Genomic DNA, 22404 nt, shown 5'->3' on the forward strand with positions numbered 1-22404 from the left:
CAGAGACACCCGGACTGCTGTTGAATTTAAAAAAGGGGGGTTGAATGGTCTCGATCAGGCAATGCTTGTGGCTGGTGCAGCTGTATGGAGACAAAAGGAAAAACTGAGAAGGACTGAAACTCTTATAACGTGACATGGGTGACTTAACCCCTAGAACGACCAAACTACGGATTGGGAACACACTCGTGATGCAGATATTTCTGGACTATAAGAAAAATAGGAAGAGAAGGAATTGAGTTAATCCCAAAGTAAAATAAATAAACAGTTACTGGAAATAACTGAATAGATAATCTGGGAGGCTCCCTGGAGGGACCGTAAGAGCTTTCAGATTCACAACCATAAGACAGGGATACATGCCAGAAATGTGCACAGCAAGGCATTGCTAACCTACCTGGTCTAACAGAAACTTATTTCAAGGATATTTCAAGCCCACAAAGTATTTCTGGATTTGTGGGATCTGAAAAAAAAACCAACATTGCAGGTTTACAACTGGTTTTTTCTTGCATTTAAAAATTGGGGGGTGTATTTTTTTTGATGGAGGTGAAGAAAGTGAACCTTTGATGCCTGGAACATCCCTCCTTCTCAGTCTGACAACGGAATCAAAGCCAACGCAAGTGAGATAGTCAATGGGATTTCCACCCTAAGACCCTAAATCTCTTTTGAAAATAAAAATGCTTAAGTGCTCTTATTTCTTTGAACTTCTGGTCCTTTTCTCTTTGTCTTTATTGCAAAGTGAAACATTCCTAATTTGTTTTGATAACGGTTGTACGAATTCTTTTGCTCCCTTCTTTTTAAGCATATTCACGCATCGTAGAAGCTGCAGGAAACGGCACTGATTTTGTTGTCGCTATATACACACAATGGCCAAAGGGAAAAAGGGTAAGAATATCTCAGACTTCTTTGCTTTTTAAATCAACACAGACTTCTATAGTCCTAAAAGAAGGTGCAGGTCCGTCATGGGGGCGTGTGAGCAGGCAGGCTCTGGATTTGCCCACGTGCCCGCAGGAGAGGCTGCTCCCCCTTAGCGGGGCACTATGGCCAGCTTTGCGTTGCTCTCCTGTTCTCTGCCTCCAAATTCTACCCTGCCCTCTGGAGAAAGTGAATAGTTAGGTGAGAGAGTGAGAGTGAGGCACGGTGAAGATTTATTCAGATGTAATTACAAAACGCTCCGAGATCCCGGGATGAGATAAAACTGAATCCAAAGTTCGCTGAAGCCAAAAGGATATTTTCAATTTATGGGACATTGGAGCAGGACCATACATACTGCAAAATTACTACTGAACTTCACGGAGTAAATGACTGTTGCGACAGATAAATCAGGATGCACACAGTACTATGAAACCAGAATTAATTATCCTTTCATGTGCCTTTGCTCTGTATTATTCCAAAGAGATACTCTTGCTCTCCTCATCTAAGTTATAGGCTGTTAAATTATCAGCAGGAAAACTACAACAACTGAAAACAAATCAGGAACAATGGCTTGAGCTTCCCTGTCTGTGAGAACAGGGCAAATGGCAAAGACTGTTTTTCAGTGCCGAGTTGAACATAACATATATAACATCTGACAGCAGCCCCAGTCAAATCACTCCAGCACGGAGAGACAATACTCCCCCAGTGTCAGGCTCTGTGTGCTGCGAGCAATTTTCAATTAACTTTCCTCATTTACGAGGTAGATGCTAGAGCGGTTTTGAAGGAATCCGAAAGCTTAGTGGTAAATGAAAAATCCTCTTGTGTGCTTCATTCAAGGCGCTTCTCCCGAGAAGAGCAGGGAGAGAGACAGTTTGACAGCTTATTTCTTTAGTGGAGAGACAGACAGACATGTTATGTTACCCCGTCGTGTCAGCGCTCTCCTTTCACCGCCAATTGAACACACACAATAGGTAAGGTTGTCCGAATGGGGACACCAGAGTTTTCGTGCCACCCTCCCTGCAGTTCCCTTTAGGAGCTACTGGCCAAGAAAGCTGAAGGTTTTAAAGAAAATTTTGTGTTTACGAGTGAATCTTCTCAATATGAGGTTAACTCCCGTTGGACTCTGATGTGACCAGCACTGACGTATACTCCAGGATGTGGGATAAATGAATTTTCCCATTTCAAGCGGATACAAACTTCTCCAGTTCAGATTGTGGGTTGTTTTCTCCATACAGCAGCCTGCCCAGTGCAGTGACTCTAGCTGACGGCCACTCATGGCTGAATCTGAGATTTCGTGGACCTGATTCTTGTTTACTCCTCTACAGCACTGTAGAATCACCATTTCATTTACTTATATGGATCTTTTATTTATTTATTTACACTTATTTGAAAGCCCCGTAAAACTGCAAGATCTGGGGTAAAACAGGCTTTAATATAAATGAGAAGCAGAAAATTACAGACTCCGATAATAATTCCATTTGGAAGGGACCTCTAGACGTCATCTAATACAATTCCCTGCACAAAGCAAGGCTAACTTCTAAGCTAGCTCAGGTTGCTCGCAGACTCCTACAGCTGAGTGTTGAGTATCTCCATAAAATGGAAATCGCACAACGTATCTGTGATTTTTTTTCTTTCATCTACTTGGAATTTCCCATCTTCCAACCTATGTCCATTGCTCCTTATCCTTCCCTTCTGCACCTCTAAGCCACATCTGACCCGGCCTCCTCAGCACGCTTTTGTTAGGTAGTTATGGACAGCAATAAGATCTCCCCTAAGCTTTCTCTTCTAAAGGCTGAAGAAACCCAGCTTTCTCAGACTCTCTTTGTACGTCCTGTTACCCAAAAAAACTGTCTTAGTGATCTTTCACTGCTCTCACTTCAGTTTGTCCGTATTGCTCTTGTGTTCTGGGGTCCAAAACCAGACACACTGCTCTGGACATGGCTTCGCAAGCGCTATTGGAGAAGCACAATCACTTCTCGTGATCTGCAGCTACCTTCCTGTTCCTACCACCTAGTATGTGCTCAGCCTCCATTCCCCTGGGGCACACTGCTGATGCCTGCTCAAACCTGGCCACCTACCAGGACCCCCAAGTCCTTTATGGCAAAGCTGCTCCCTGGCCCCGTCAGTCCCCAGCTTTGTCCCCAGCTCTGTAGCTCTACAGTTACTTCACATTTGGTCATATTTTTCAAGCATTTGTACATTAAATTCAGCTGGTGTTTTGCATTTTGCATTTGATTTTCAGCAGCCTGGAGAGGGGTCAATGTGTGTCCATTGTTTCGGTCTAGCTGCTGCGTAAGCCTGATTTGAGTGCTTTCAAGCATTTCTGTTCTACAAAATAATAACAGTAATAACATGGTAATCTGCAAAATCTGGGAGTGAGTAAAAGAAAAATAACAAGGAAAAAACAATACGTGATACATTCCTGTTAATAATACATTATGATTGTTGCTTATACGGTCTATTATTATTATAGTAACCCTGTAATCCTAATAAAAAACACAGCAGCATAAGACACCATCTCAGAGAAATCTTCGGGAGCTAAAAGGATTCATATCAACGTAAGCCGTTTTGGACTTGGATTTCACTGACTATTGCATCCATTTAACTGTAACCCTTCCAGCTCTTCTATCTCCTTTACTTAAAATACATATCCAAGACATCTTTTTTCTTTTTCAAATCATCAGATTTCTGAACTCTGCTGGCTATGAAATCTGGCTTACCATACATCCCCGCTTAACACAAAAGTTTATGTTGACAAGTTAGGGAATGTTGCCAGACTGCATAATTGTAATGCAGGACTGCTGTGTGGAGGCACAGTAGTGTTACTGGCTGCTTTTGGAATAGGGAGGTATCAGAGAATCATGGAATCATATAACCACAGAATGGTTTGGGTTGGAAGGGACCTTAAAGATCATTTAGTTCCAACCCCCCTGCCATGGGTAGGGACACCTCCCACTGGATCAGGCTGCTCAAAGCCCCATCCAGCCTGGCCTTGAACACTTCCAGGGATGGGGCATCCACAGCTTCCCTGGGAAACCTGTTCCAGTGTTTCATCACCTTCAGAGTAAAGAATTTCCTCCTAATATCTAATCTAAATCTCCCGTCTTTCAGTTCAAAACTGAAAACCCCTTGTCCTATCACTACACTCCCTGATAAAGAGTCCCTCCCCATCTTTCCTGTAGGTCCCCTTTAGGTACTGGAAGGCTGCTACAAGGTCTCCCCAGAGCCCAACACAGGAACAGAGTATTGTTCAAGGCATGTTTATCCTAGTGAAAATATATTCGTTTTTCTGAGTAACAGCTATAAGAGAACTAAGGTCTCTACTAGTAGGCCTGTTTTTCAACAGAAAGGCTTTCCTCTTATCAACATCTTTCATAAAGTTTTATTTTCATATTAGGAAGATTTCATTGCTGCTATTAAACAAGACTTTATGGGCTAAGGGTTGGAGTAAAGTGAGACAGAACTCGATTAATTGATGGCAAGATTGAAGTTTTTGACTGCGGATCTCACAATACATTGGAAATAAATAGCTCAGTCCCCCATCATCTTTTGTCAGCAAGTGATTTGCTACGCTTTTCATTCTCATTGATATATTTCATTGAGTTTACAATGTTACATTGACCTTATCCTTGTTCTAGTCATCAATTTCTATCCTTAAGATATTTAAGGATATTAAATCTTTAGAGTTATTGCAGTGGACCTTTCTCTTCAGAGAATTTATTATTTTATACTAGAGGAATGTGATTTTTTAGTGACCTGCATTTAAAATTATTTCTCACTTGTAGGCAGTTTTGACCATATAGTAATAAAAATGAGGTACAGGGCTCCTCCTGAGTCCCAGGAGGAGAGCAATAAACTCTAACAGCTAACTACTTATAGTATTACTGTTTGCATTAACTTAAATTGTGGGACTATGCCAAAGAAATTGCACTTGATTGCTCATTATGTTGCCTAAATTTTAGTATGCTTTATTTCACCTAGTTGGGGCTCGTTCTTGGTTTTGAGTCTGTTTTGTTTTGTTTGGAGCCCTGTATGGATACTTGGAAAGAGAAAAAGTTGGCTGTCGGATATGTTTTTATAGGTCACAACAGGGGGTAATTTAGAATTGCCTTTTCTACCACTGAGTCATCTTTTGGATTCATACGAAGATCCGCAGATACCTTCTTCTTTCTACAAACAGCCAACAATTCGTTTGTCCAAGGGTTGTTCTTGCATCCTGCGGATTCCAGGCCCGTGTTGTCACAGCTGCACTTATTACAATAGGAAGTTTGTCATCAAGTTAGAGACATAAACCAGAAAAGAATTTATTCGTCTTACAGAGTTATAAAGCCAGAAAGTATTGAGCTTCTAAACTGAAATATCATCTAGGGCATTAGAAGCACACAACAGTGCAGTATAGAGGAATTTGGGCATTGAGGAGTCCAGAGGATGATCTCGTACACGAAGCTCAGCTGGTTTTTTTTGTATCTTTCAAACCTACCTTCTTCACTTCCAACACTGTATCAATACTGTATAGTCACTTGTGTGACCACTATACTGAGGCTTGTGAGGTTGCCCAAGCTCCTGGATGGGCAGGTTTCTCTTCCAGTATCTTTAAATGCCTTTTGGGCTTGCTTAAACAAGGAGATCAGAGCGAAAGCAGCACCTCTGCAGCGGGGCCCTTTCAGGGTCAGAAAGTTTTCCCGACTGCTTTCACACCACCCGATGCAGCAGGGAGCCCTGATGACATAGAAGCACGAAACACAGACACTAGTGTCACACTCTCACAAGCCAAAATTCATTTTTCCATTTTAAAAATGATGGGGATATTTCAGTGACAGTGCTCTTTCCAGTTGGTTCTTTATGGAACTTTGCATGCATAGGAGGGACGTTCACATTAGCTATCAGCGGGTGTCAGTACATATATACTGATCACTAGATCAGTTTCTCAAAGATACGAACACTTAAACTCAAGCTCGCTCAAGACCACAGCCTAGACCATAACCCTCACAGTGCTGACGACGAGTAGCCAAACTGTAAAGATTTAATTAGTGAGTTCAGAACCTTCGCATTTTGCAATTATCTGGTATGTTGCAATTTCCCAGTTCATTTGGAAAACCTCCTATGTATATTCAATATTTAGGTCCTAAAGCTAAGACAGGGGAAAAAAAAACTATTGCAGTTGCAATAGGACAGAGAGGCCACTGTAGGTCCAGAACAAACCAAAACCCAGCACTCTCTTACTGCAGCTGCCACCGTCTTCTACCCAATTCTGAAACCACAAGGCTGTGTAGAGGAACAAATCTTTATGCATCCTTGATGCATAAAGTCTTTGCCTCTTTGGGGTCCACAATAGTTCCTCTTTATCGACTTAGTCCAGCCTGAGCCCTGTCTCCCCAGACAGACCTTCAGCTCTCGCTCAGTGCAGCAGTCGGGCAGCTGGAGAACAGGCAGCTGAAGGACGAGGTGGCGTGAGGGGATGGGGGCATCTCCTTGGGGCTTAAACAGCTGTAAGGGTTAAAACGGAGGCAGAGGAATAAAGAAAAAACAGGGACATTTGATGTTGGAGAAGCGCCTGTTTGTTTTTAATCCACCAGAGAAAGAGCTGAAGCACAAAAGAGCCATGTGAAAAATACGAAGTTAGCTTGCAGAGCTGACCTTGGCAGCAAAGCAACAGGCTTCTGAGAGACGATACCAGTTTTGCATCCAATTGCCGTGAGACTGAAAACAAAACAAAAAACAATGTCAGAAGAAAGCTGTCCTTTTCCTTTTCATTTGCAAGTGTTTGAAGCAGACCCCTCCTGAAATAAATGCGTAAATATATATCCTTATCAATATCAGAATTTTCACACATTTTTGCAACACTGTTTATTATCCTGGACCATGTTGACTATGAACCAGAACGGTCTCCAAAATAAAACAATAAAACCAATATGGAGATACCTCAGGTCATATTATTTAAATTGAACTGTGCAAAGTCTAAAAAGTTTCTGAAAAACAAGGATCCCATCAAGAGTATTTATTAGAACTTCATTTGGACACATTTTGAAACAAGAAAAAAATGTTTCAAAATAAAAAAAAAATAGCTTATATAGGTAAGGAACATCTGTGTTCTTCTGGCTAGACAAAAATCAAATTGATTTGCAACAAATGTAGATTAAAAAATAAATAAAATAAAAAATTAAACCAATCCAATTTTGTTCTCATGTAATACCTTGCAGTGCCTTACAAATATCATTTAACTACATTCAGTCCTTAATGAGACAGCAATTATCGGTCCCATTCCATTGTAGGAAATAGAAAGACAGATATCACACATTCTTTAAATATTTATTCCCCCTATAAAAAGAAATGAAAGACCATATGCAAAATTCATATCTGGTCTGCTGTCTATATTTCCGGTACTTACTATGACAAATTTGGGGCTTAAATTCTATTCATTCATAACATCCTTTGCCAAAACATAGTACAAATATCAATATATATCGCCACATTTCCCTAGTTGTTCCTCTTTCAACAGAGGACAGCTGCTCACGAGATACAGTAAGAACTTAACCCGGTGTAGCGCAAGCCAGTCCCCAAGCAGAGTGTGTGATCTATCTGGAACAGGAGGAGGCATTTGATACCGAATTCCAACGCGATAATGTTGAAACAGAAGCTTGTACAGAAGGGCAGTATTTTTAGTTGCAGAACAAGGAGCTGGAGGTTCACCATGACCTTGCGGCTCCCTGCGATGCTGTGGCACAGGCAGCACGCTTCGCCAGAACATCTCCTCACGGCAGCCCGACGGAGCACGCTGCGCCCCACGTTTAGGTCAGGACTGCAAAACAACGGGTACGGGAGGGCAGGCATTTGTAGGCACATCAGTTTTCTTCAAATGTTATTTATTTTACTATATCGGATTGGTATGTGATGTGCCGAGAAACCGATGTCCTTACTGTAACCATGAAACAGAAACAGAATGGACACATTCGGTCATATTATCAGAATGGAGTCTGCCTGAAGTGAGGGAAATGTGTCGAAGGGACAGGGATTTCTCTTTCTAGATGCACCGAATCGTTGAGAAACTACCAGCTAGTACGCTAATAAAACTGTCCTGCATTATCCAGAATCTGCACACCGGATAAGCCTCCACACCAATGGAAAGTTTTATCACTTTATTAATAACTTTATTCATTTCATGCAGATAAATTAATATCTCTACAGGCTTCAAAACCAGGCTCCCCTTCTGATAAACACTCAGTGTGCATTCTCGCTCCTATTGTTTTCCTTTCTGCTGCAAGAGCAAAGATGACAGAACCTGTCCCACTGTAACAATATGCCTCAAATCAAATGGAAGAAAACCTAAAGAATCCCATTCTACAGATGCCATATAAGGCAGAGAGAGTATGTGATTTGACAAATTGCACAGAAAACGCAAGAAGAAGGTGAAAATAAACTGCAGTTCTGCTGACATCTAGTTGAGCTTATGCAGCTCTCCACAACTGATGACAGACGGGTTTGTACCGGTAGCAGGTAACAAAAGCTGCTGCCCGCTAACAGACCATCAGAAGTGGCGAGTTTCTTTCTTATCATAAATTCAAAATGGATAATGCATTTGTTATTGTTAATGTTATTTGTGTCATCATGGCTCCCAGAGAATAAAAATCCCATGACACTGAGATCATGGGAAAGATTGAAAATAACTCCCTTCGCAAGTGAATCACAAAACTGGAATCTTTGAAATGTCCTTGAGGGGAGACCGTTTTATATTTAAATCAGAAAAAGTTATCTCAGAAAAATTTGATATCTAGAACAGAATCATCAGAAAAATTGCCAGTCGTAAACATCGCAAATTATTCAGTCTAGCTGTGAAATATTAAATGAAGATATTTTTAGTTTCCCTTTAACTTTGGGCCCCTAAGGTGCACTTGGGTGCGTATTGATTTTTTTTTTTTTCTCTGTGAGACCTATTAACTTTATAAAAGTGAAGTCTGAGCTTCTTCAAGATCTGAAGTATCGACTAAAAATGTGAAATACTGAAAGTCTGAAAATGAAGCTGCAGCAGTCGGTAGTGTTACTTCACTGTTGCCAGCCAAATAGGAGGGTGGGTATGAAAGCAAGCACCATCGGGAAACAACGCCGGTCTTTGCTTCTTCTCTTGAACTATCATACAAATACCAACAGGCCTCTTGTTGGCCTACTACAAGGCTGAAAAATAAAAACAAAATAAATGAATCAAGAGTTGTGGGGGTGTCTGTCAGTTGTTTTTGCTTAATAGTTCCTCTTTTTTTTTTTTCCTTCCTACTCACTAATAAAATGGAGTAAATTGTAGGTATAGGTCAGGTGACCTTCAAGCCGCTACCTGATTCCTAGCATTGCTTCACCACCTGGAACACAGCTGATTGCTTATAAAGGAAAGATAAATCTAGTTTTCTGCAAGAGTCCCTTCACACAATGACAGGCACTCTTTTGCAAATGTAAATCTTGCATAAAACCGTTGCTTGAGCAATCCCAGCATGAATCAGCAGCTGCAGGGGATTATCCCCATCAGGATATGCGGAAAGGCAGAAGAGGCTGTTTCTGAAGGGAGCTGAATCTGTAACATAAACCCTTCTCTGTTAGGAAAGATTTACTTTATAATTTGAATCAACTCAGTTCTAGTGGAAAAAAAGTATTTCGCAAGAAAGGTCTGTCTGGAGGTGTATCTAAAATTACTCAAATCTGGGAACTAACAGTATCTTTTTCCAATTGGCGACGTCCAAAATTGGGACTCCAGAATGTCATAAGCATCCCACAACGAACAGCACAATTATTTTTTTTGTGCGTCCAAGTAACTTTTAAATGATTGTGGGTAGTAAATTGTAAATAAGTCTTAGTAGGTTGTAAATAAATCTCAGTAATCTTAGTTTACTGTTCCACATTTCTGACGTAAAATAAATTCTTTCGTACCATAAAAATGAGGGAACATTCTATAGGGAAGACAGGTAACTTTGTAAAGGGTAGGAGGAGTGGGTTTATGGTTCAGGACTGCTGAGTGTGTGATCTCCTTGAGGAGATTACTCACTAGCGAAGACCCTCTGCCAAAAATACCCTAAAGCCTATACCTAAATACCTACCCTAAAGCTGAAGACTTTAGGGTACTTTGTCCTGGACTCTCTGAGCTGCTTTTCTGAGAAGGATGCAGCTCTGTAGCTGTAGTGCAGATAGGGATGTCCCTGCCAATAGGAACAGATTAAAACTTGGTGATGCCTTTGAAGATTAGCATCTGACCCTCAAATTGGCAGCCTAAGTAGACCTGAAGCTAACAAAGATCAGTGCAGAGTAGAATAGCTGCAGCTCTTAATGCCCCTGACAACGGGACAGTTGCATTTTTCAGCAGCAGAAGCCCCGGTGTCGTCTTTACCTCTGGACAACCTCTGTAACTGATGGGCTACTGTAGTCAGGATCTCTTTTGACAGGATACAGGGAAATGGGATCAAGTCTAAAGATGAGTTTTTGCCACGCTGCCAATGAGCTAATGAATAGGCTGATGCTTCTGATTACATTAACATCTGGATGGAAGGATGAAAATACATTCTAGCTGCGTAGGTCAGCTCTGGGAGGCAGCTACTGTAATTTTGACATGGCACACCATTAATCTGAGTAACTGGTTCCTCATTCAAGCATTAAATACTGTGGAATTTTTGATGCTGAATTCTTCTGTGGAAAACTATATGTTCAAACAACTATACCTGATGTATGGTTGATATCACTCCATTTTCCCAAGTGGTATCATATATCCACTGAAGCAGGATTTATGTCTGTCATGGTTTTGGCCAGGAAAATGACTAGGACAATGACTAGGACAACTTAGCAGAAAAGGACTTCTTGCTCCTTACCGATCTCAATGCTGTTGATAGGGAATGACTGACTTCTGTGTAATATTGAGTGGCCAAATCAGACATTTTTCCTGTTCCATTTTGTGATGTATAAGGGTTTTCTGCATCGATGGTCAGACATCCCATTAAAATGCCATCAAAAGACTGAATATTGACATGCAGTTTCTATCCAGTGCCCCAAAGAAGTCTTGGCCTTCTTTGTATCATTGCTACCCTCTCCGTATCTTGCCTATATCCAGTTAATCCAGCAGCAGGAACATTTGCAAGCCTTACCACTTATTGACAATGATTTGTGTCTAAAAATAGGAAGATTAAATAGTGCCATAAATGGGGAGGCTACAAGTATCCATTGTTATCCTGACACTCTACTGCTTTCATGAAATTCATGGTCATCTGATTTCTCTGCAGCTCATAATTTCCATTAATAAACATATGCTTCTTCAGCAGACAGAAGACACACCAGGCTAGTTTTGCAAGCTGTCATGTCTTGGAACCCAAATGTGAGAGCTTTGTGTGTGCCTAAAACCAGTTCAGAGAGGTGGGAATCCCCTATCCCCTGGGAATGCCATGCCTACATGGCTGATATGGCCTGTAAAATAGGATAGATAGTCATCCCAGATATCACTGCTGTGGTTGGATTACATGGTTAGCATGGCAGGATAAAAGGCTACGAGATCTGCTTAAATGAGAGGTGTCACTAGGTGGCCTAGGTTTGCAAAAAATGTTATTTGAAGCGGAGACACCGTGTGTCTTCCATTTCTTACAACAGAAGAAGAAAAGCTGGACACAAACTGAAAATGCGCTCCATGGTTATATAAATCCACTATAACTTCTTCAATTGTCTTAATGCTCTGTGTATCAACTGTGGATTCAACTACCATACATCTTCTCCCTAGTGTGCTACCATGCCACTTTGTAACTATTTCCATCTGTATACACTTACCAGATGAGTTTCTCAGGCTTCTGGAAGAAAAGACCTCCAGGTTCTGGGGAAAAAAAAAAAAAAAAAAAAGTCTAGGGAAGGGAGAGGATGGTATATATTCTGTTGGTGGCATCTTGCAACTGCAAAAAAAGAAAAAGAAAAAAAAACCAAAAAACAAGACCCCCTAACCAAACTTCAGGCATATTTAGACAGGTAATCTTATATCTTTAAGCAAAATGATATATCACTAGGTTTGTTTTCTGCTTTTAATGCACCACGTTTTCTTCTATTAACTAAGTTTTGCACAGTGTTTAGTCTACCCAATAAAGACTGTGGAAAAAGAATTAAGTGCCCAATCTACTTTGACTAAAATCATTGTACAAACACCTACTGGCTTGACTGGAAACAACTCTGGACACATTTCAGTTATCACTAGAAATAGAAAGGTCTGATTTTTTTTGGTCACTGGTTCCATAACCATATCCAAGCTTATTGGAAAATACTCATACTTCTTTCATAATTTGTTTAAAAAAATGGGAGTATCATATGTTTTCTAAATTATTTTGACTTATTTTAATGCAGCAGCTAGAAAACACTTAACCACCAGGGCCAGCTACACATTTTTTTGGAAGCAGCTGATGCACACATAATTGCTATAAAGGGGATAATAGCAGAGAAACTTCTTTCAATTCTGAACTGAGTATAACGTAAGCACTTTACCTTTGGTAGATGAATGCATTTGAGCTGAAACGACAAACATTACTGTCATCTCTCCACCCAGAGCAGGTACGAGAGCAGCAAAAGCAGTGATTGCAAGACACTGCATCCCCCACAGTGCCCTGGCAATGACTTTGGTTCTGCCCCTTTGCCTTTATGTCTTAACTCTCAGCTGAGACTGCCCACAAAGCACCTGGCTAAAATTACTTTTCTTAATCAGCAGACATCTTAGGGAGGTGGGCAAAAAACACCGCTGACTCATGAAATGAATGCCACCCAGTCATCAAATGGTAATGTTGTGTAATCACTGCTAATTGCCCGTTGTTCTCAGACCTCCTAGGCCATGGTGTATCTTAGGCTGACAACAGGAATGGACTTAAGAAGCCCATTTGCTACTGCTTTAAGTTGATGGAAGCCGTTTCTGGCAGGTTTTTGGAGGACGCTTTAGAACCCCTGTTTTACAGATGCCTTTGTTCATTTCCAACACTCTAATGCAAGATACGATACGTGACCCCATGTGAAATGCAAAACAGATAGGAGGGAAGAAAGGACTTGATAGGAAACAAAATTTGCCGCATGACTTTTCCTGGTTAACTCTCTTTGGGAGTGTGCCAATGTCAGTGATTCAAGTAAAGCTGTTTTATAAGTAAGAGAGTAAGTGGGTAATAAACACACTATTGGGAAAGACATCGAATGACCTCACTGAATTAAATTTTTTGTATGCTAATGCAGAAATGATGAAGAAAAGTAGGCAAAAGACATTTGTTTTAAACAGTGCTTTGTGACTACTCTGTATGCGAAAGTATCAAAGGAATATCGCAAACGTCAATGAAGACATACTGTTATATTGCATGGTTCGTAACATAGAAGCTGGCCTCATCCTTCAAAGAAGGTGACTTTCATTGACTCCTTCTACTGACTACAGTAACAGCTGGATACCCAGTGGGGGTGCAAATCAGTCCAAATCTGACCTAAGTCAGTGCGTACCCAGGAAAAAACAGCATTCGCACCTTTAGTCTTAACTACAGACTTGTTGTTCTTCTTGCAGAGTACTATATAAGGGGCCTGCAAACTTTTCTTCAGCAGTCCTAACGGTGGCTGCCCATGGAAGTGCCAGCTCTCATTTCATTTTGCATTTATGTACCACAAATGTATGTCCTACACTTTGGGAACTTCCACGCTAGACCTGCACCAAAACATGGTCTGAAAATCACTTTCCCCGTCTTTCCCCGCAATAGTTAGAGAAATACGCTGTTTGACCACAGAAAAATTTCCACTGCTGATTGATTCCTAGGTCTGTTTAGCTGATTATAATTCCCCAACCTACCCTTATGTGATTCACACCCATACATCTGCTCTAGCTTCAGCATATAATTGTTATTCCATACAGACAGCCCAGTATTTATTCAAACAAGGGTGCTCTTGTGTATTTCTCCTTTTTTAGCTTCTCTAAAAAAAGTAAATCGGTCACAATACATTACACTGTATGTGCGTGTTTGTGTGTGGGAATAAAAACGAATTTTATTATCCTCTCAAAGGCCGCAGCTGATTACTAAGACAGAATAAATAAAAGAAGTATGTTAAATGGAGTACTGTACGTTTACGTTAGAGACAGGGCATTCCAGGCTTCTCCTAAAATACTGTGGCCAGTTAAAAAAGATGATGATTTCTGTTATTTTCCAACACCCTTTTCCATATTATAAAAGAAATGTTTGCTCTCCCGCAGATCTGTTGCTACAGTAAAAATAATCTAGGCCAGGACTCTGGGATGCTGCAAGTCTTTGACTCCTGTGTTATCATTTTGTCCTGGGAGAAGCAGAAAAGATGCTTGTGGAATGAGCGAGTTGGTACTGCTTGGATTATCTTCATAAAAGAAGCTGAAATGAGTTTAAAAACATTTGTGCTCTGCCAGAGTCAGCTGATTTGGTTCTCAGGAGTTTGTGTGAACGGTTGTTTCTTTCATGGGGCTTTTTGGCTCACGCGTGTGTTAGGACTCAGGGAGAGTTCAATGAACCCAGATCTCAAAGCAAAAATATTTTATCTGCATTTTCTAGTGAAGATGGTTTTTAAAAGCTAAATTTAGTTTTCTGGAAAATATTTTAAAAGTGATTTAGACTCGCTTAACTTGTTCTATGAAAACAATCCTTATATAGACTTGAAAGTTTAGGGCTGGCAGTTTGGCTTTCGGTCTAAGGCATTATACAAGTAGGGACGTACTTGTAAAAAAAATTCTATCTACAAGCTTAATGCCAACTAATGTGGCATCTGGATGTGGAATTTGATCTATTTTCCATTACATCTATTGAGATAAAAGCATAGCATTGTTTTTTTCCTAGAAGTATAAAGATTCTCAGCAAAGGAATTAATAATGGGTTTATTCCTGAAACCCTTGTGCTTCCTACCCCTGTTTTCCACGGTACTTGCAGTCAGATCAAGAGTATATGAAAGTGGTACGTTTGTTTTTATCTACTCATTCCCATTACAGCTCTGAACAAACATCCAGTAACTATGTTTCCCCTCAGACTCACATCCCTTCGAGTACTTCAATTCTGAGTTTCGCAAATGGAATCAAACCAGCGGTTGGCACTCCTGAGACCAAGAGACTCATAACGCAGTGAACCGAAAGTTTGCACAGAAAGCCACAAAAGCAGCTTTCATCTGGAGTCTTCTGCGTTGCCATCAAGTTCTGCAGTGGAAAACGGGTGAAGGGAATACATCAATTTAGTCAGCAAAACATTTGTAAAGAAATAAGGATAAGGATGTCCAGCAAATTCACTGTGACTTTAATGGAGGAGCTGATAAGAGGCAGAAGATAAGAGAAAAAGCAAAGAGAGGTATGAAAGCCAGGTAAGGAGCCACAGGGCAGAAGCCCAAAAGCCTTCAGGAGGCGAAGGGTTACTTCAGTTATCACAGTGAATAAAATATTTCACTTGCAGGCAACCAATTCACACTCAGCTACAGTCAGCAGTAGCCTATAAATGCTGGTGATCTGAGAGATAAGATGGTGATCTGACAGTTGTTTAATGGAATATGTAGAAAAAATCAATTTTTCAGTAGAATTAAATGAACGTACTCATACCTGACTTTATACTTTTCCACCAATGTATTTCAACTCACAAGAAGAAGGAAAGTTGTTCACATGATAGGATTAAACTGTCTGGCCTCTCAAGTGATGCTGTCAACAAGAGGGATTTCTGATGGTTTTGATTTTTTTAAAGATGACAAGCTAACTGATAGCAGGTTTTTGTCTTTCAAGTTGGCACAGATTTGATTAATGATCCACAGATGGAAATCTCTGTAGCTCTTGCCAACTGTAGTAACAGCCCATTCCCAGGTGCTGGGCAGATTTTTAATGGATTTTTTTTTTTTTTTTTGGCTGATACACTACAATGTAACATGATAAGTTAAATTACTCATACCGTTCCTGTAGATTACCAGTTATTGGTTTCCAAATTCTGCTCCCATTTTTTTACTTTCCATATGGTTATTTGTTCAGTGCCTTGAATAGGTGAGATACTAGATGCATATTATTGGTTATCATACTATATTCACATGAATTATTTTTAGTGTTGTTTTATTATTCATGTAACTAGACTAGCTGAAGTCCCCAGATATTTTAGTGTGATATGGGGTTTTGTCTGTAATCTGTTTGCAGCTGTCAACTCTGAGGTGGTCACAACGTTCAAAGGATTTGCAAGAACTGTAGAGTGTTACTAGTTCTGCAAAATGACTTTTTTTTGTCTGCCAGAAAAATTCCTTCCCAAAAGCCTGCACTTGATAGTATTCCCACACTGGTCCTCTGTACTTTGGCAAATGAAGAGTGCCCCATCTATCTCAGGGAATGTCTCTGAGATGCCTGAACACACTGCTCCCTTTGGATTTACTGCTCCCACAAAGACAGGGCAATCCAAATCTGTAAAACACAAGGACAAAAATTGAGGTAAAGGATTGGGTGTAAAACCAGGGGGAAAACTGACAAGTAGAACAACTAGAGAATGCTGTTCTAGCTGACATGTAACTCGATACCTCTGTCTGCTCCAATACTCTTGAAATGAGTCCCTGTGATATGTTCCGGCTTTCAGAGCCAAGTACTCCGTTTCCATAGAAATAGAGTACTTTCCAGATAAGGCCCAAGATTAACTACTAAATGATTTTTCCTTACATGGTCCTATACTTATGCTCTTAGAGTTAGCCTTTGTTGTTAACTTCAAAGGCTCTTGATAGGTGTGAAGGGATCTAGCTATCTTGGGAACTTGTGATTTCTTCCTGGTTCATGCTCAGTCAGCTGATGAACCTGTAAACGTACAAGCAAAGATGATGGTTTCACCTGGAATCAAGCAGTACAAGTGTCTAAAGATTATTTCTTCTATTTTTATCCAGTCTGACAGCCAGCCACTTCTAGCCTAAATCTAAACTGCTATTCATATGTCCACATTAAATGTTATATAAAACCTGGGTCACACCCACATTCGCATGCAAATAAGATTCTCGTTTTTAGCATCCTGTAGTGATTGCAGATGATCTGTTACTAGTACAGTCTACCTTGGACATTACTGTGAGCTGAACTAATGCCTCCCTCCAGCTTGTCAAGCTGTTCCCATATCACCATCAAGAAATAAAAAGAATTCCACTTTTTGGAATCCTACTCTGTATTTTGCATGGCACAATTATACGATGTGCAGCACCAAACATGCAAGTCCCACGGAAACCCAATTGGCAAGGATCTTAATTGCACTAATGAATTTCCAAATATTTGTACAAGTCTCATGAGCAAAGTTCTACTCAAGAATCATGATGGTACCTCCTGTCTTTTTGACTCACTCCACTGTTACATGTCTCCAGTTCCTTGGGTTTATATAATCCGTATGCACCTTGGTCAGTAATCTCTGTTCCCCCAAATCTCAACAAAATGTAACTCTTTGCAAATCTCCCTGTCATGTCTTTCATATTTGTAAAAGCACTGTCACTGTCTTCTACCATCAGTGCTATTAATTCTTTTCCAAAGTTTGATCCTGGCAAAAAACCAAACCCGCAGAACTGTAGTTACTCCAAGCGTAATACCATGAGCCAAATTAATCCATGATCTAATAGTGATAACATTAGTGGATTCAGTCCAGAGACAAATGTAGCTTTAAGTTGTTTTGAAATGGAACATACTTTCAAATCTCCAAACAGCAATAATATTTGTTTAAAAGTTAGGGGGGTTTATGCCCTTAAGGCAGAGCTAATCATATGAAATTGTTGTCTATGCAAAGAAATTGTAACTAGTAATCTTTCTAAATAACACAAATATATGCTGCATATAAGTAGTTCCTCTTATCTTTTTCTTACCGCCCCCTACCTTCAAGTTTACCTATTTTTCTGATGTGTCCTAAAAGGCAAAGACACTCTAATACATAGTACTTTCCATTATAAAAAAAAGTTATATTTTTTCAAATCTAATTATTGTACAAGTAGTAGCAGAACGACACTGCTGTGTTCTACTTCTCTGCAATGCACAACTTGTTCTGATAAACCAGCAAATGTCACGGTGCCTGGTGTCCCGGTTTCAGCTGGGATACAGTTGATTTTCTTTCAAGTAGCTGCTGTGTTTTTCGATTTAGTATGAGAGGGATGTTGAAGAATGAACACCTATTGTTTTAGTTGTTGCTAAGCAACTTTTATATTAGTCAAGGACTTTCTCAGCTTCCCATGGAAGCTGAGAGGGAGCATAGACGGGGCAAGATGGCCAAAGGAGTATTCCATACCATACCACAGACATCACGCTCAGCATATAAATGGGGAGCAGGGATCCATGATCACTGCTTGGGATGGGCTCTCACCATCAGGTGGTGAGAGTGACTTATGTTGTATCGCTTTATTTTGTATATTCTTTTACCATTATTATTATTTTATTGTTATTTTCCTCTTCCGTTACTGTTCCATTAAACTGTCTTTATCTCAGCCCAAGAGGTTTTTTTTCCCTTTCCCCTCCTTTTCTCCCTCTTCTCCCTACCCTCCTGCGAGGAGAGGGGAGTGAGCAAGTGGCTGTATGGTGCTAGTTGCCGGCTGGGGTTAAACCACAACACCTGGTTAAGAGAGGCTTACAGTCACATTACACACTAAGCTTTATTTATCAGAGATTAGAGCATTTCACATCCTGGCCCCGTACCACTGATGTTAATGGTATAACAACTGGACTGTAAGTGACTGCTAAAAAATGGGATCTAAAGAAAATCTGTATGGTTGTTGAAAAAGTGATTAGGAAAGGCTTATCAACAAGCCTGACTGATGTTACCCAGTTTAGCTTATTTTTTTTTTTTCAAACTGTTGAATTCAGCACAGCTTATATCTCTGAAAACAAGAAAAAAAAATACAGTACATGCTGACATAATTTAATTCGGTATCTGCTGCCGTGTAGAGGTCTTGATAGCTGCCACGGATTATATAAATAAACTTCACTGTGTCCTTTGCATTTGCTCTGGCTCTTTTCATTGCCGGGAGCATTCGCCACACAAGCTTGGCATTATTGCAATGTAAGGAGGTCACTTAAGGAGTATCACTGATCTTCTCCCTGCCACGTCTGGTTGCGTGACTAAAGGAAGCAGATGTACGTGTCTTCTGAATGATCCAATTTGATACTGACTTATAGCAACCCTGCATCAGTCAGCATTGTGTCCCTGATACACAGACTCAATAATGCATAGGAAGCATATGTTAGATGACAACCTGTGCATGAAGGTGAAGGACTTGAAAAATTTAGCAGTGCAGCAGGATATGCTTCTGAGGAATCAGGCCAATGCTTGAATATAAAGCATGCATAGGTGACTCCTGTCAGTCCTTTAAGACATAACCTTTTACCTTAAATAAGATGACAATTTTGGAAGCTATTCTGACTCATCCTCAAAGGCTGAGGACAAATGCATGTAGTGAAGGCATAAGAAATCATCGCTCAAAGGAAACAGGAAAGGAAATAAAATCACATAGGCTGAAAGGACACTCCAGAGTTAACCTCATCCAACCTTCTACGCAAAGGAGGGACAATGTAGGTCAGGTTGCTCAGGGACTTGTACAGTCAAGTTTTGAGTATCTCCAAGACAGGATGTTCCACCACCTCTCTGGGCACCTCTTCCAGCATTTTATCATTGTTGCAGTGCCTTTTTTTTTTCCTTACATTTAGTTGCAATTTCCCATATTCCAACTTGTGTCCATTGCTTCTCATCCTTCTACTGTGCACCTCTGAGAATAGTCTACCTCTGTCTTCTTTACATCCTTTCATAGGTAGTTATATATAACAGTAAGGTCCTCCACCTTTGCTTCATCTTCTCATGCCTGAATGAACCCAGTACCCGAAGTGCAGGACTTGGCACTTGCCTGTGATAAACCTCATGAGGTTCCCTTCAGCCCATTTCTCCAGCCTTCAACAGCCCCACTCTGCCCCTGGGGATCCCTCATGTGTGATCATTTGCAAATTTGCTGAAAGTGCACTCTATCCCATCATCCAGATTGTAAACAAAGACATTACATGTTACTAGCCACAACGATGATTACTGAAGGATGCCGCTGGTAACCAGCTGCCACCTCAACTTGTACCACTGATCACAGTCCCTGAGTTTAGCACTCCAGCTGATTTTCCACCCACTTATCCACTTACTCAGTTCTTACCATTTTGGCTCTAAGGATACTATTGTAAGAGACTGTATCAACAGCCTTGCTAAAGTCAAGGTATGTAGCATCCATCGCTTTCCCCTCATAGAATCATAGAACCATAGGGTTGGAAGGGACCTCTGGGTTGGAAGGGACCTCTGGAGATCATCTAGTCCAACCCCCCTGCCACAGCAGGGTCACCCAGAGCAGGTTGCACAGGAATGCATCCAGGCAGGTTTTGAATGTCTCCAGAGACGGAGACTCCACCACCTCTCCCTGGGCAGCCTGTTCCAGTGCTCTGCCACCCTCAAAGTAAAGTAGTTCCTTCTCATGTTTAGGTGGAACTTCCTATGCTCACGTTTGTGCCCGTTACCTCTTGTCCTGTTGCTGGGCACCACTGAAAAGACCCTGGCCCCATCCTCCTGACACCCACCCTTTAAGTATTTATAAGTCCCCACAGCCAGCTATCTTGTTGTAGAAAGCAAGATGGTTGGTCAGCCATAATTTGTCCTAGGTCTGGAAATGGCTCTACAGACTTCCCAGGAACACAGATGAGGCGAACTGGCCTGCAGTTCCCTGGATCCTTCTCTTGTCCTTCTTAAAGATGAGAGTGTTTATCTTTTTCCAGTTATGAAGAACCTCCTCCAATCCCCATGACTTCTAAAGTTGACAGACAGCAGCCGTGCAACTTGCTCCCTTGGCACTCTTGGAAGGGTTCTGTCTGGTCCCATGGACTTGCATATCTCCAATCAGCTTAACTACTCCTAGAATAGGAGGATTAAGGCTGTCTGCTATGGTTGATTTTCAGAGGCTGATGTTTTAATTCCTTTAGCCTTTTAGAACAGTAAGTATAAACATCTTGCACTGCAAGGAACACCTTCCAAGTGAAAACATCAAAGCCACCTACAATTATGAATTAACTCAGCTAAAGCTTGTTCCTGAAAATTTGTATTACTGTTTCTTACAGTACAGTAAGCTCAGAGAGAGGTACTACAGATGTGATGATACTCAGAGAATAAGAATTTTGCTGAACTGTTTCCTGGAAAGCAAGTGAAGTGCCAGACAATTTTAATTTTCCTTTAGCAAAGCTTTTACAATCTGATCCATTTTTATTATGAATTGAAATTCTTTTCGCAGAGGTAAATACTTATTTAGCTAGCCTGAATTATCAAGTGGTTCCAATATGAGATTTGAAAAGAGGTAGGAAAAGAATACTATGTCACTTCTATGCCTCCTCCTTCACAGTGCAGTCATGCTTTCAATGGTCTAGCGAGCAAAGCTGCTGACTCAAATAGAAAATACAGAAATGGCTTATTTCAGCCAGAATTTAGCACCCATAATACCTGCAATTTAGCTGTTTCACTTTGTCTTGGTTACAGGAACTCCAAGCATGGGAACAGGCTTGTGTATCACTCTTTCTCTCCATTTCCCCCTCCCATCTCCCCTGTTAACACCGCAAGATCGCCTACCCCGCCAAGCCTTGTGTGAGCTGCTATAACGCTGTTCAATGACCTCTGTTCCTTCTATAAATGCCTATCATATGCATGAGCTTACTGCAACGTTCTATACTGTTAAATGGATTGGCAGAGCACAGTCCTAGTACAGGATTTTGGAACACACACGCACACTATACTTTCCTCTCTAGGTGACTTCCCTATATTGACCCTGTCTGGGCTTCCCCAACTATGTCTTTACATCTTTCCACCTAAACACTGAATATGCATACATTTACTTTACACTCCTTTATTTTCTGAGGGTTAACTTTAGCAACTCTGTATTCTGAGAACATTTGGCTAGAATTTAGGGAATTCCATTTCCTTTTCTTGGATTTGTTTTTGTTTTAATCATTTCTTCAATCGCTGTCCCTTTGGTTTTGCAGTGGTCAGCTTTTCAGTGAAAACATTGAATATTTAGAGTTTGTAATTTCTTTTTTTTATAGCTCTCCTCTCTATCTGGCCAACACTGTCAACTTTTCCCTTTCAAAAGACAGAATAGGACATGAAGACTGAGGAACAGAGAAGCTATTGTAGCAAAGATTAAACATTTTTTAATATTCCTGATTGTTTTCATCACTCTATGGTTGGTGCATGCTCTGAAAGTGCCTGATCCCTGCCCTACTGATAGATGGAAAGGCTCCTGATGATCCAACTTGCATGCAGAAAACATTAGCAACACCACCCTTCTCAGAAGACAAAATCCTTTTGAGATCCTAACATTAAGGTGGTGATTAAAGAAGTGATCTTACATCTGACCTCACCTGAAGAGATGGGGAAAAAGAGTACAAATCCCACTATGAGGCACACAGTTGATCTCTGAGGCAAGTCTCCCATTTCCCCTATTATCCAGCTTCCATGTGTTAAATTTCTCCTACTAAAACACTTCTCCTCCTTG

The 22404-nt window shown here is 40.7% G+C and overlaps 1 long non-coding RNA gene across 1 annotated transcript; it reads right to left on the reverse strand.

The window, feature by feature from the left end:
* Positions 1-8028: 8028 nt before the first annotated feature.
* Positions 8029-12505, reverse strand: LOC141737780 (uncharacterized). The gene is made up of 3 exons (XR_012585243.1): positions 12391-12505; positions 11692-11734; positions 8029-9078 (listed from the first exon to the last, which is right to left on the reverse strand). It is a non-coding gene; the product is annotated as an uncharacterized LOC141737780 (long non-coding RNA).
* Between the last annotated feature and the right edge of the window lie 9899 nt (positions 12506-22404).

This window comes from Larus michahellis, chromosome 1, assembly GCF_964199755.1.
Source record: "Larus michahellis chromosome 1, bLarMic1.1, whole genome shotgun sequence".
NCBI lineage: Eukaryota > Metazoa > Chordata > Aves > Charadriiformes > Laridae > Larus > Larus michahellis.